Source organism: Micromys minutus (genome assembly GCF_963924665.1).
Source record: "Micromys minutus genome assembly, chromosome: 14".
In the NCBI taxonomy this organism is placed as follows: domain Eukaryota; kingdom Metazoa; phylum Chordata; class Mammalia; order Rodentia; family Muridae; genus Micromys; species Micromys minutus.
The window spans coordinates 6,543,185-6,558,775 of NC_137983.1; the positions used below are offsets into that span (position 1 = coordinate 6,543,185).

The window sequence follows — 15,591 nt, forward strand, 5'->3', positions numbered from 1 at the left end:
ATTCCTTCTTGTTGACCTAAACTCAGTGAGCAAAGAAATGTGTGAAAGAGTTGTGGGGGGCTACAAGCAGAACTGGCCAAACACCCTTTTGCTGACAGTCACTATTCACGTTGGAATGAACACCACAAAGGTGTACCTGCTCAGGTGTGGGCTGCTTGGACTTCTGGTTAACATGCTCCCTGGTCCTATCCTGGCTGAGTGACAATGACTTCAGAAATGTGCAACCTCCCCTTGAAAGAGGGTGCCCCCTTCAGAAGTTTTCTTTACATTAGCAGCCCACACTCAACATGCAAACACAAGCATGGTAACGTTTTCCTCAATTATCAACTGCATTTTCTCTTCTCTTTTACTGAATATTAGTCGTTTTTCTCATTGCTATGTTGGAGTAGCTAACAGACACAAATTAAGGGAGGCCAGATCTCGGAGAGGTCCACGGGAAGCAGTAGCTAGCAGGCACTGTCCACCAGAGCCTCTCCTGAGCCTGCTCTAAGCCCTTCACTGCACCCCGATGGGCGGGGCACAGGCTGCGAGCTCCACCTCTTGGTGGTCCCGCCCGGCTGGTGTGTGTTGGGGGCGGGAATCGTGGGTCCCCGCCATATAGGACAAGCAGTTCACCGAGGAGCTGGACCAGTGGAGCAGCTGAAAGAATGTTAGCAGCTGAAGGAGAACCAAGTGCTGTGTGAGAAGCATAAGGAATGTTAACAAAAGAATCAAATGTACAAGAGGTTCACTGTCCTGTTACCGTCTGTGGAGATGTGCACGGCCAATCCCATGACCTTATAAAACTTCAGAACTGGTGGGACAGCACCAGATACAAGCTACAATGTAGACAAAGGATATTATTCTGTGGAGCATTAAAGGTGCTCTTCAGGTAGCATTAAAGGTGCGCTATTCAGAGCGCACCACAATATTGCAAGGAAATCATGAAAGCCGGCAGATCACAGTTTATGTCTTTTATGATGAATGTCTATGGAAGTATGGAAATGCCAGCGTGTGGAGATACTTTACAGATCTCTTTGATTATCTTCTACTTACAGCTTTAGTAGAGGGGCAGATGTTCTGTCTCCACGGTGGCCTCTCTCCATCCGTAGATACACAGGAGGCCTAGATCGTTTACAAGTAGTTCCACAGGAGGACCCAATGTATGATCTCTTATGATCAGATCCAGATGACCGTGGTACCTGGGACATTTCTCCACGTGGTGCTGGTTACACACTTGGACAAGATATACTGGAAGCATTTAGCCATGCCAGGGGTCTCACACGGGTGTCTCGTGCTCACCAGCTCGTAATAGAAAGATGTAATTGGTGCTGTGATCAGAATGTGGTTACCATTTTTAGTGCACACCAGTACTGCTACTGTGAGGGAACCAGGCTGCTATCACGGAATTAGATGACACTTTAAGGTATTCTTAGGTTTGATCCAGTACCTTCTCGTGGAGAGCCTCATGTACCCCAGACTACTTCCTATATATACATACATATATCTGTGTGTTTCTGTAACAAATTGTAATATGTCTTGACATTAAAACAGATCATGGACCAAAATGTACCATACTAATGATGAGTGGTTAGCACAGTTTGAACTTTAGTACACTGTCCTAGATGAATTAGCCCAACAGCCTGCCTGCTGTACTGTAGTAACCATTTATTTTTTTGGGCTGGTTAAGCAAAAGGGGCCACTGACTGCTTTATCTCCTTAGCGTTTACTTGGAAATTTAGTTACAAGTAAATTTAGTAACTGGCATAGATTATAAGGTTAGAGTTTTGTTTTTCAGAATTCACAAGCTGACTTACACTTAAATTCATAACCCTTTATTTTATCGAAATGTAAGATTAGCTAAAGAAGAGATTCTTGGTTGGATGTTGTCATAACATTAAAGAGATTTCCTTTAAAGTTTCCTAAACTAAATTACTGTTGGATGTTTATCTGCACATTTCCTTATATTTGTCATGACAGTGCTTGCATCCTGTTTGGTGTACTGAACAAATAAACTTTCTAATTTAGAGAAAAACAAAAACAAAAAAGGGGGGAGGGGGAGTGTTGAAACTGTCTATATTGCTTGGAAGGTGTGACAGCTGGAGTGGCTCAATTAGGAATGAGATTGTTCACATCTTGGTGGATAAGGAAATCAAAGACAGGACCACCCACAAACCTATGTGGCCACAGTCTCTGAGGTGTAGAAACAGCCTCCCAAAACAGTGCCACCAGCCAGATACCAAATGCTCAAGCACTCTTGTCTGTGGGCGACATTTTGTATTCAGACCGTGGCAGACTGCAAATGATCTTTCCACAGGTGATCGTCAGAGTCAGTCTGGTGTTATATGCCTATTCGTGGACTGTTGAAAAGTACTCTTTCAGAAAATTCTCAACTAATTGTTATCTCCACACTTATTCTTCCCATCTTTATGTTTCATGAGGAAAGATCTGAGAAGACTATAAGTCAAAGCTCCTTAGGCCTTAGATAGTGTCATGGTCTAGAATGACAGACAGGAGATCTGTAAGTCTGTTCTCCAGAGCCTAAGAAGAGGAAGTGTTTTACGGTTCAACAATGAAAGGGCCAGGAGGCTAAGATGTTTCTAGGTGTAGAACTTGAACCCGATCTGTATCAAACTGCTTAAGCTAAACTTTCAGACTCCTGGGAATAGAATGGCCTTTTCAAAAGCAGGAAGCAAATTGCAGCCTGCACAAAAAATGTAACCATCTGAGCAGTAGTACACAGTCTTCTCATGTGCGAAGAGCCACAGAAAAGCCTCCTAAAATTCTTAACTTAGAGTCCCTGGCAGAACGTGGGCACATGGGGGAGATCTCATGGCTTCTTAGACATGACAGGCTGGCATGGTTTCTTTGCTGGCTTGCCCGGAATTGCTTCCGTTTCTGATGTTTTGCCCAGATGCAAAGATTCTGACAACTTCAAAGAAAGTTGTATATGTAGTCAAGACAAAACGAAAAAAAAAATGATAGGGAGAAGAAATGGCTGAATTTCAAACCAAACCCCCCAAGAATAAAATATTTTAGCAAGATGAATGATAATGGAATTTTTATTTTAAAAAATGATTTTCCCTTTGTTTATTCTCAGTACATAATGCACCGTCCCTGTTCCTCCAATGAAGACTCTTGAATGTCTCTTTTCTAAATAAGCACACTGAAAGGTTGTGGTTTCCCTAGCAACAGATGACTTCGTTCTATATTTCTCTTTGGGGAGAAAAAACATACTTTGGCTTTATAAAGAGGCTTTCATCTGGGTAATGAAGCATTTTTGTGTTCAAATTGTCACCTTGCCCCAGCAAAGTCGATAAATCCGTCCACCCCCTTCATCAACGATGAGGAAAATGGCAAGTGGAAGCCTCAGCCCCAGCAGGAGCTTTTGCCTATTGTGCTTGGAGAAATGCCTTTTTCACCTTGGTCGATGGCCCAATGAGAACTGTGCAAAGGTGGGATAAAGACAGCACAATGTCATCATAGTCCACGTCTCTGAATGACTCTCATCCCATTTGGGTGGGTTCCGGCAGGATAGGTGACTTACTTTAACCAATAGAACATAACCAGTGTCATGGGGTACCATTTCCTTGAAGATCTGATCTTATCTAAACTTCTTGACAGGGGTTGGAGAGATGGCAGTCAGGTGGGAGTAGGTAAGTGGGTAGGTGGGTGGGGGAGCACCCTCAAATAAGCAGGGGGGTGGAAATGAGACAGGGGGTTTCCAGAGGAGAAACCGGAATAGGGGATAACATTTGAAATGTAAGTAAACAAAATATTCAGCAAAAAAAATACAAAAACAAAAGAACTTACTTGCAAAAGAGCAGAGTTTGGCTCCCTGCACCCATGCCTGGTAATTCAGGGACATTTATGCTTCCAGCTCCAACATCATCTTCTGGCTTTCAGGGACATCCGCACACGTACACGGGCATTCATACATATGCAAGTAAACATAAAATAAATCTTTTAAAGCTCTAAACTCTGCCACGTCACAGTGAAAAGTGAGGCTCCTAAAGCCCTTCAAGAAACAATATCCTTGTATTCACGCCTAGGAAAAGAACCAAGTGGGTAGCCTCCAGGAGAAGAGGGAAAACTCCAACAAGCAGCAGCCCCAGACACTAGAAATCTTATGTTTCTAATAACATGAACGGGGTTTTTAAAAAATGTCTTCATAAAGGTCTAAAATCCAGATAAGCATCATGTGTTTTTTAAAGACTCGAACATATGGAACCATTCTCCAGGTCCATAAAAATTGATGTGATCATTATATGTCTCTTTTATGAACTAATATAGGTGTACATCAAAATTTAGCTAAGAGGCAAGGCAAAGCCAACTGTCAAGTTGAGCCGAGAGGTTAGAGAACAGTGAAAATTAGAGTAGAAGGGTCAGAAATGTAGCTCATTGGTAGGGCATCAGCTTAGTGAGCTTGAGACCTGGGGTTAATTCCCCAGCATTGCAGAACACAAGGAGGGGACTAGAATAAAACCTTTGGAGTCTGACACAGACTTGAACATAGATAAATATGCAAAGCCTACAAGTTATGCTTTCTCATGCATGAGTATGCAGAGGCGAGCATTTGTAAATGTATAGAAGGCAAACTAGAAAGTGCAACAGATTCCCCCACTGAGTTATGTGTTATGCTCAGGAAATTAACTGTCCTAGTATAATTCAAAATAGAAAATAAAACAAAGCCAAAGCCCTTAGCACCAAACACTAAGCCGTTAGGATGTAGCTACACCAATCCAGAAAGCAAAACCAAGATGAGAATCTCAGTATACTTTACTAGAAAGTTACTGCTTAGTGCATAGAAAAATATTCTTTAAAGGCCTGGAGACTAATAGTATTGCTAACATTACTGTGAGAGTTAAAGGGTGCGTTGGGAAGCTGCGTGTTCTAATTTGTGTTTGAGAAAATAAATTTTCTTCGCTATGGCACTCCTAGATTACAAATGTTAAATGTCTTAGTTTGGTTTCTATTGCTGTGATAAACACCATGAGCCAAAGCAACTTGGGGAAGAAAGCCTGGCTCGATTTATACATCAAAAGTCATTATCTATCACTAGGAGAAATCAGGAAAGAAACTCAAAGCAGGAACCTACCCTAACTAAAGCAGAGGCAGAAGTGCTGTTTACAGGTTTGCTTTTCATGGTTTGCTCAGCCTGATTTCTTACATAATCTGCAGTGGTTTAGATGAAAATGCCCCCTTGTAGGCTCATACATTTAAATACTGGGTCACCAGGGAGTGGCAATATTTGTAAGGATTAAGTGTGGTTTTTTGGAGGAAGTGTGTCACTGAGGGTGGGCTTTGATGTTTCAAAAGCCCATTTCAAGCCCAGAATCTCTCTCTTTCTGCTGCCTGGCAATCCAGATGTAGAACTCTCAGCTACTTTTCCAACACCAAATCAGCCTGAATTGCACCATCCTTTTCACCATGAGGACAATAGAATAAACCTCTAAAACTGTAAGCCAGCCCCAATTACACATGTTCCTTTCTAATTGTGTCTTTTCACAGCAATAGAACAGTAACTAAGACATGACCCATGACCACCAGCCCAAAGGCAGCACCACCCTTGTCACTCTTCAGTCAGAAAAATCCCCTTACAGACTTGTCCACAGGTCAATCTAATATAGGCATTTTCTCAATTGAGATTCTCTCTTATATCAAGTTGAAAAAAAAATTACCCAGCACATTAAGTGACATGAAAGTCTCCCAAATATGAGTTAGCTTTTCGGAGACAGAAAAGTTTTGTAGACTACTGTTTCTGGGCATGATGAAACCAATGCTCTCTTACACTGTCAGTGTCTCTGTGATCACTTGGGGACCAGGACAGGACTGGGCTCATTAACTTTCCTTCACGGAAAGGGAGGAGTGTGGCCATGCTCCTCCCCAAGGATTTATAGACAAGTAACAATTGCTTAGGCAGAGATATTTTCTCAAGCAGTGTAGAATGTCCATACTCCTGTGGATAAGCCTAAACCCATTCTCCTGGAAGTAATCCTAGTTAACCTTATTGGTTCACCAAACTACACTAGTGTAGAATGGATTCATGGTTCCTGTGGTTAGTACCCTGTGTGAGGTGAATAGAAATGTTTTTATGACTCTTCAGAAACAGTTCACATAACAAAGGTTCTCAACTCAATGTGCCCGAACAAATATTGACTGAGGAATGAGCTATGGAGGAGCCCAACATCAAACCAAAAAGGACACTGAAAACAAGCGTGCCTTGTTTTCCTAATTTCTTCAAGGCTTGTGTTAACTACACTATTTCTTCTACTCTGACGGTATATGATCTCACTCCAGGGCCAAGTACAATGTGAGCATCCATTTTTATACATTTAAGTGTGTTAATAGGACAGAGAGACAAAGGGCATGGACCAAAAGAGAAGACACAGAATAGTGATGCTTTGTTCATAGCAGAAGCCACAGAAGTGAGAATACACAAAACAAGCTCCCATGCAACTCACAGAAGGAGCAATCTGAAATCCAGAGGGAAAATAAGAGCATTTGTCATTTTTTTTTCTTAAAAAAAACAGCTTTGGGAAAATTCACAATTAATGAAGAAGTGAGTTACAGTAGTCCTGCATAGTCAGAACAAGAAACTATTGAAGCCTAGGCTTGGCTTCAGGAGTGAGCCCCAAGTGTACCAGCACTGGGTAGAGTCCCCCCCATACACACACACAGAACAGCAAGAGCGGGAGGTGAAGCTGCTGCACCTGCACCCCATGTTCCTGATTCATTTATTTATGTGGAGGCTCGATCAATTTAGGAACTGCATATCTTTCTTAACTGCTATTAATATGAAGAGAATTTCTTCATATTGTAAGGAACCTCATCATGTGAACTGGGTAATGAAATTATGTGGTACTGGGCCTTCCAAAGCAGAGGGTGGGGGTGGGGCTTTATTTTATATTCATTTCCCAAAAGCAGCCAGAAAGGAGAATAAAGAGCAAAGCTCTCAGGCTAATATCAGGGTGTAAAGAAGTCACCATACAAGCCTGATAACCTGAGTTCAGAAGCTACATAAAAGCCAAGTGAAGCCCATGAGGCCCATGGCTGTAATTCCTGCATCCTTGTGGGGATGAGGGTTTAGGCACCAGGAGAATCCCTGGAAGATTGCAAGCCAGCTAGCCTGGCATAGGCTGTACTCTAAACAGACTATCACTAACAAGGTGGAAGTGAGAACTGAAACCCAAGATTGTTCTCTGACACCCACATGAGTGCTACACACACACACAAACACACACACACACACACACACACACACACACACAGTGAAGAACGGCATCTCTAGAAATACTAAGAAAGGCACTTAAAAGGAAAAGGTATCTTTCCCATTGTGTTTCCTTTGATCTAGAAATGTCCACAGGCCTCTCCACTTGAATGGGAGCTCAGGCCTTGTAGTAGAAAAAAATCTCTTTGTTATGTCTGCTTTCATGATCACTCACTGTCCTCTGTCATTTGTTATACAGGCTGCGGATGGCTGTCACCTTTCCCAATACTGCTCTTAAAGAGAAACTGTCTGAGCAACAACAACATTTAATTAGTGTCACATGCCAGATGTCCTGATGCATTAAATGATGTGATGCTCAGAACACCTGAGCTGGTAATATGATTAATTTTATTTATCAGCTTCACTGCCTGTAGTAGTAAGAAAACTCTGGTTTCTTCTGTAAATGTATTTTGGCTGATACTTACCTTTAAATAAATAGAATGTGAGTTTTCTAATCTAGTCGACTGAAGAGCTAAGAAAAATAAGATGTGGCCTTAGCTAAACAAATAGTAATTCTGGCAACTGACTGCCTATAAATTCAAACTTTTTCTTAAGTCAGCCCACCTCAACAGTTTTAGACTCTCAAAACTTCCAAAACTGCAAAAGCCAAAGCCTTAAAATAAATGTACTCTCTCTTTATGTCTCTCCATTTCTGGCTGTTTCTTTCTATATACTACACTCTACATAAATATGTATACATGCATATGTGTATATGTACACATAAGGGATATATACGTCTTTTCCTATGAGAAGTTTGGTATAACACTTAGTTTAATTGGTCTTGTCTTGAATCAATTTTCAACACTTAACTTAGATTGGAGGATTTCTAAAACTCTTTAGCAAGAAAAACTACAAAATACCAAGTGCCGGGGCAACCAAGAATCTGAGGCGTACCATAAAGTTTAGGGTACCCTGTAGGGAGCCGTTTGTGCTGCACCCAAACATGGTGCCGGCTTCCCGCCGAGAACTCAGCAAACAGAGCTGTTGCTTAGCCAAGAGACTTAATGCGCATGCACCACATAAGTCACAGCCCACCCCCGGGGCACGTGATTGAGCTACAGGAGGATGCACCAATCAGGTAGCAAGACAAGTCTCCTAGGCATATATAGCAATGCATTTTCTCCCCCACGTGAGAAGAAGAGGAAGACAGTGGGGAGATTTCGGGAGACCCCACGTGGAGGGATGGCGGAGAAACACCACGTGGAGAGAGACTCGGTAAAAGAGATTGCGGGAGGTCCCGAGTGGACAGAGACTGGACAGAGAGATCGTTCTTGGGGGACTGCGCGTGAGAGGCCGTCTAGACAGTAGAACTCGGTAGGGAGTCCCCGACTCAGAGACAAGTTTCCTGCTCATGAAGCCCCTGCTCAAAGTGCTGTTCAATAAAGGTTATCCGCAGAAGAAGCTGTTTGTTTTTTTGCACGCCTGTTCCTAGCGGCGGAAAGCGTGGGCGCGTGACAGTACCCAATGGAGCACTCCTTACTCCAATGGACAAAACATTTCAGGCAGCTCCTCTGTTAGAACAGTGTTGTAAAGAACGGCAACTGTCCACATATTATATAAGAAATATCAGAAGATGCTGAGATACCGTGGAAACCAATATAGCATAGAGAGATCTACAAGGGCTCCACATTCAAGTGGAAAGGTATGTTAAGATCTGGATATTATCTAGACCCAGGCAAACAGATATAGACTTTACATAAAAACTTTTTGGAATAATCTCAAACAGCTTCATTACAACTTAAATGAATCCTTTGTACCTGAATAATGTTTACGTGATTGATGAGGAATGGTGTTTCCAGTCTATTCATTATTAAATGTTCACAGCAATAATCAGTTTTTATTTGGAAGCTCCCATAAGACATACTGTCACCAACCCAATAGGCACTGACTTTCATTCTCATCATTTGAGAAAGAAATATTCTTCCAAACATTAAAACCCAAATTATAAATCATAATTCCATAAAGACATATGGATCTTGTCGATGAAAGTTGATGTTTACCTGGGGTTCTCTTTACCTAATTTTGGTATTGGAATAGCACAGATAAGTACTTAACACACCATAGGTACTAAGCATACGATAGCACTAAGAGCTACTTGTAACAGCTGAACCCCAAACCCCAATCTTGTACTGAGATATTGACAAATTTCTCAATCTTGCTTCATTTTCCTCTGCCTTTGTTTCTTTAACTACAATACAAGAAGAATAGCTGAGCCTGTTATGGTTCTTTGCTTGCATGTATAATGAGAGATATGTTTCTTTGGTCTGTACCCATTTGAATATTTCTAGATAGCATCAGATATATGAATGAAAACCCTCAATTGCCAGGAGACACAATCACAGTGCCAAAGAACCCCCAGAAGGAAACAATAGTGTGTAGAATTGATACCCTCTTTTCTTAATTTATAAAATGCAAACTCTCAGCACACTGTGAGACATATTTCTTAGCTTTGTCATGACACTGTTAACTTGATAATTCTTTTCTAGAAATGAGCCATTAGAAGCTTAAAGATTTTAAGTAGCTATCTCAAAACTATACACCGATAAGAAACAAGAACAAAAATTCCACTTTTCTAAAAATGCTGATATTTTTCCTCGACATATGATCCACAATTCAGAGATTGAGGATAGTGTTTTCACATTTTTGGAACAACAGAATCAAAATAGAACTGAAATCGTCCTTACATTCAACATGAGAGAGAGAATTATTAAATAAACACAATTGCCTAAATATTTCATTAGAATATTATCTTTGGAGAAATTAAAAGTGTTGGGTTTTTTTTTTAACCAAAATCTACTCATAGGCAGCCTGTTCTAAACTTAAATGTCAAGTGTTGTGTTTCTTATTCATACACACACTTCTCATGCCAGCTCTTCCACATTGTTACTGGTCCATTGGCAGTTGCTCCTCTTCCAGGTTGTCAAGTTCATGTATTTCTAGTTATCACAATCTGTTCTTATTTTTTCCAATTCATCCTTTGATCAAATGAGAAAAGCTATCAAGTCAATCTATTCAGGAAATGAGCAGCTATTTCCCCCAAGAGCATCTGTGATGCTCAGGAGAGGGTTCAGAAATATCCTGCGTCCTATTGCTCATTCAAAGCATGGCATCAGTTGTCTTATTCATGCACAAGATAATCCATCATCTTTTACCAGTTTTAAAACATGTATTTTCATAACTCAAGTACTTAGTTCTAGAGAAGAAAGTGCCACTTTATGGCGTAAAGAAAGGTGGAGAGAGTTAAAATAGCTATCTGCTGAATGTCCTCTACAAACTTTTCAATGTTCCCACACTCCTCTGTGCTTAGCACACACTACCCTTCTCCCTTCCTCATTTCTCTTTGTGCCATTCTCTACAATGTTTTTAAATTGCTTTAAAGAGCATTATTGTATAACTAGTGCTCTTTTAAGGAAAGAATAACCCTTCTAAACTTTAAAACTCCAATTTCAAATCATATTTTCATAAAGACGCATGGAGCTTTTCAGTGAGAGTTGATGTTTATGTAGGGATATCCTTATCTCATTGATACTCAGAACAACATCGATCAGTACTTAATATTTAGTATTTATCCACCCCAAGTTAACAAATGAGAAAACAGACTCAAACTGTAAGGCAGAGAGAGGAGAGTAAAAATCTAAGAGTGAAAGTTGCTACAAAAGTGCTAAGAGCACATTTCACATTCTTCGGAAGAAGACCACCTTCCCCTAGCCAGAGAGAAAGCGATGATGGGACCAGCACTGGTCAGCAAGTTCTACTGTAGAAAACTACAGAGAAATTTTAATGCCTTAATATTAAATTTAATCAAGTTATAATGGCTTTCCCAACCTTACCCTCATTATAGATTTAACTTTATAATTTGTTATTCTGTGGCATGTGTATGACATGTCTGTGGAAGAATCTATGGAAGTCAGAGGAAAAGTTTTGGACTCACATCTCTCCTTCCACCTCTGCCTGTAATCTGGTGGCTGAACTTGGTTGGTTGGGATTGCACTGTTGACCCAAATGTAGCTTTGCACACTGAGGCATCACAGCAGCTTATCAATACCTAGCTACTGTTTTCATAAGTCCTCTGCAAAGCCTGCACTCTGATTACCACACAAAATCCTCTCCTACAACTTCACCCTGCTTAGGTTGTATAGGTTTAAGTTAGCCAATCTTGCCTGATATACACCATTTTTATAATGCATTTGTTAGGTTGGCATCCAAAGTAATGGATTTATCATGGTCTATGAATTTATAAAGAATTTATCAGACATACATGTGTGGCCTACCTAGGTTTTGACCTGTACTTTTCCAGCTAAGTTTAGTTTCAGGTTTTTATGCCAACTTGAATGTATAAATTGCATGCCACCACCTTTACCCACCTTCCTAGTAGCTTGACATCTTTCTTATTCCTTACATACCATAGACGCTAACAACAATTTTTTGGAATTTTTTTCTTAGAATACCATTTTATTTTTCAGTAGTTCCTTGTGACAGTCAGGAAACTGTAATTAGATTATAAATAAAACTATCAATTCCCTTTCATTTTGGGATTGCTCATTAAAACACAAGCATCGTCTTCTCTAAAGCTGGTGCCTCCATGCAGAAATCACCTTTTTAACTTTTTTTCTCCAATTTTTTGCTAAGTGTTTTAAAGTGTGGCACCACCATTTTTTAAGCAACTGATCTTCCTGGAATGAATTCATGTCAACTGTGATACGGAAATTTAATGGGACTGTCCCAGTTGTTCCGGCACCACTTGTTGAGCAGACCATCTGTTCTCGGCAACTGTCTACTAATACCTTTATAACTGATAAACTAGCATCGCATGAGTGAGTCTCATCCTTAGCAGCCAGCTGTATTATTTAATGTACCAACTTCATAAATGAGCATCTGTATCACTCCCATCCTCACTCCCCATCCAATTCCTCCTATGTCTCTCCTCCTTCACAAATTCATGGTCTCTTCTTAATTATTGTTGTTACACACACCGTGTGTGTGTGCCTTTGTGTGTGTGAGAGAGAGAGACAGAGAGACAGAGGGGGGGAAGAGAGAGGAAGGGAAGGAGGGAGAGAGAGAGAGAGAGAGAGAGAGAGAGGAGAGAGAGAGAGAGAATACTTATGCATACATGTCTATACAACCTACTGATGTTCAGGGCTGACATGGAAATGACAGTCACTTACATGGGACTTACATGGGAGCTTGTCCCTATAAGGATTGTCCCTTTCTCTCAGCAGCCACTGACTGATGACCTGCAGCTGTTTACCTATGCATGCCACAGTGTGAAATTCTATCTGCCCATGTTGTCACATCAACTGGTATTTTCATTATACTGCTCGTCTCCAGGCAACCATGTTGTTGGAATTTTGGGGCGCATTTTTGCTATTATATCTAGGGGGACACTATCTGGTATCCTTCATTCTGCTCCTCTGTCTCTTCAAATCTTTCCACCCCCTCTTCCATGGTTTTTCCGTGTGCCTTAGCTGTGGAAGTTGAGTTGCACTTATGTGAGATGGAACAGAGAGCCTCATACTGATATCTTCTTAAACCAGTACATGCACTAGTGGCATTCTACATACTTACTCTTATTTCCACATGGAAAGGTCTAGTTCTCAGTCTGTGACATAATCAGGGTTTCAACTGCTATGATAAGACACTCTGACCAGGAGAAGAAAATAAACAGTAAACAGTTTATTTTATAAATCCTGGGATTACATTCCATCATTGAAAAAAGATAAGAAAAGAACTGAAAACAAAACCCTGAGGGAAAAACTGATACAAAGGCAAAGGAAGAATGGTGCTTACAGGCATTCTTTCTTTCTTTGTTTAATTGAACAACTTTATTTTTTAAAAACAGATAAATGTACAGATTTTAAAAGCATTTTTGCATAAAAGCATATGAATACATTTTTGTCAGTACTTGATTTTTTTTAAAGGTTTGGTAGTATGCATTAAAACCTTACTAGTTACAATGAGCATAAAGTACATGTAAAAGAAGATGTAACCTGGAAATAGTGAAAGAGTTCTTAAAGTGTAAAGATTAAAAATAATGATTTTTCTTTTCTTTGTTTTTTTTTTTTTGGACTTTATTTCTCTTGAACTTTATATAGTCTGTGAGTTGTTTCTAGCAGTGTTAAGAGATTTCTAGGGTTAGTATCCAATTATCAGTGACTGCATATTATGTCTGTTCTTTTGTGACTGGGTTATCTCACTCAGGGTGATATTCTCTAGATGCATCCATTTTCTTAGGAATTTCATAAAGTCATTGTTTCTGATAGCTGAGTAGTACTCCATTGTGTAAATATACAATTTTTGTATCCATTCGTCTACCCAAGGACATCTGGTTTCTTTCCAGCTACTGGCTATTATAAATAGGGCTGCGAAGAACATTGTGGTGTATGTGTCTTTGTTGTATGTTGGAGCTTTTCTAGGATATATGCTCAGAAGTAAAATAACTGGGTCTTCAGGTAGTACTATGTCCAGTTTTCTGAGGAACTGCCAGACTGATTTGCATAGTGGTTGTAACAGTGTACAAACCTACCAACAGTGGAGAAGTGTTCCTTTTTCTCCACAAACTCGCCAGCATCTGCTGTCATCTGAATTTTTTATCTTAGCCACTCTGACTGGTGTGAGGTGGAATCTCAGAGTTGTTTTGATTTGCATTTTCCTGATGACTAAGGATTTCATGCAGTTCCTTAGATGCTTCTCAGCCATTCGATATTCCTCAATTGACAACTTTTTGTTTAGCTCTGTACCCCATTTTTTAATAGGATTGTTTGTTTCTCTGGTGTCTAACTTCTTGAATTCTTTCTATACCATGGATATTAGGTCTCTATCAGATGTGGGGTTGGTAAAGATCTTTTCCCAAACTGTTGGCTGCTGGTTTCTTTTTTTGAGTGTCCTTAGCCTTATAGAAACTTTGCAATCTCATTAAGTCCCATTTATCAATATTTGATCTTAGATCACAAGCCATTGGTGTTCTGTTCAGGAAATTTTCTCCTGTGCCTATGAGTTCTAAGGTTTTCCCTAGTTTTTCTTCTAATAGGTTAAGTGTACCTGGTTTAATGTGGAGATCTTTGATCCACTTGCACTTGAGCTTTATACAAGGAGATAAAAAAGGGTCTATTTTCATTCTTCTGCATGCTGAGTGCCAGTTGGACCAACACCATTTGTTGAAGAGGCTGTCCTTTTTCCATTGAATGTTTACAGCTCCATTGTCAAAAATCAAGTGACCATATATGTGAGGGCTCATTTCTGGATCTTCTATTCTATTCCATTGATCCACATGCCTATTTCTGTACCAGTACCATGCAGATTTTAACACAATTGCCTTGTAATATAACTTGAGGTCAGGGATAGTGATTCCTGCAGTTGTTTGCTTGTTTTTGGGAATGGATTTTGCTATTTTAGGTCTTTTGTTATTCCAGATGAAATTGCACATTGCTCTTTCCAACTCTATGAAGAATTGGGTTGGAATTTTGTTGGGAATTGCATTGAATCTGTATATTGCTTGTGGCAAGATGGCCATTTTTACAACATTGGTCCTTCCAATCAATGTGCATGGGAGATCTTTCCATTTTCTGAGATCTTCCTCAATTTCCTTCTTTAGAGAATTAAAGTTCTTGTCATATAGGTCCTTCACTTGCTTAGTTAAAGTCACACCAAGGTATTTCATATTGTTTGTGACTATTGTGAAGGGTAACTTATCCCTAATTTCTGTTTCCCCATGATTGTCCCTTGAGTAGAGAAAGGCTAGGGATTTGTTTGAGTTAATTTTATATTCAGCCACTTTGCTTAACTTGATTATCAGCTATAGAAGTTCTCTGGTAGAATGTTTTGGGTCACTTATCTACACTATTATGTCATCTTCAAACAATGATCTTTCTACTTCTTCTCATTCAATTTGTAACCATTTGATTTCTTCTTGCTCTGTAATTGCTCAGGCCAGGACTTCCAGTACTATGTTGAATAGGTAGGGGGGAGAGTGAGCAGCCTTGTCTAGTCCCTGATTTTAGTGGGATTTGCTTCAAGTTTCTCACTGTTAAGTTTAATGTTGGCTATTGGTTTGCTGTATATTGCTTTTATTATGTTTAGATATGGGCCTTGGATTCCTTTTCTTTCCAAGACTTTTAACATAAAGTGGTTTTGAATTTTGTCAAATTCTTTCTCAGCATCTAGTGAGATGACTATTTGTTTTTTTTCTTTGAGTTTGTTTATATGGTGGATTATGTTGATGGATTTCCATATATTAAACCATCCCTGCATCCCAGGCATGAAGCCTACTTGATCGTGGTGAATGATCATGTTAATGTGTTCTTGGATTCAGTTTGCAAGGATTTTGTTGAGTATTTTTGCATCAG

At 40.0% G+C, this 15,591-nt stretch overlaps 1 pseudogene across 1 annotated transcript in view; it reads left to right on the forward strand.

The window, feature by feature from the left end:
• LOC308429684 (serine/threonine-protein phosphatase 2A catalytic subunit beta isoform-like) overlaps positions 1 to 15,591 on the forward strand; it is a 112,379-nt pseudogene that overhangs the window by 25,408 nt on the left and 71,380 nt on the right. The window contains exon 2 of the transcript in view: positions 602 to 1,449. The product of the transcript in view is annotated as a serine/threonine-protein phosphatase 2A catalytic subunit beta isoform-like (transcript). The remainder of the gene's footprint in view (positions 1 to 601; positions 1,450 to 15,591) is intronic.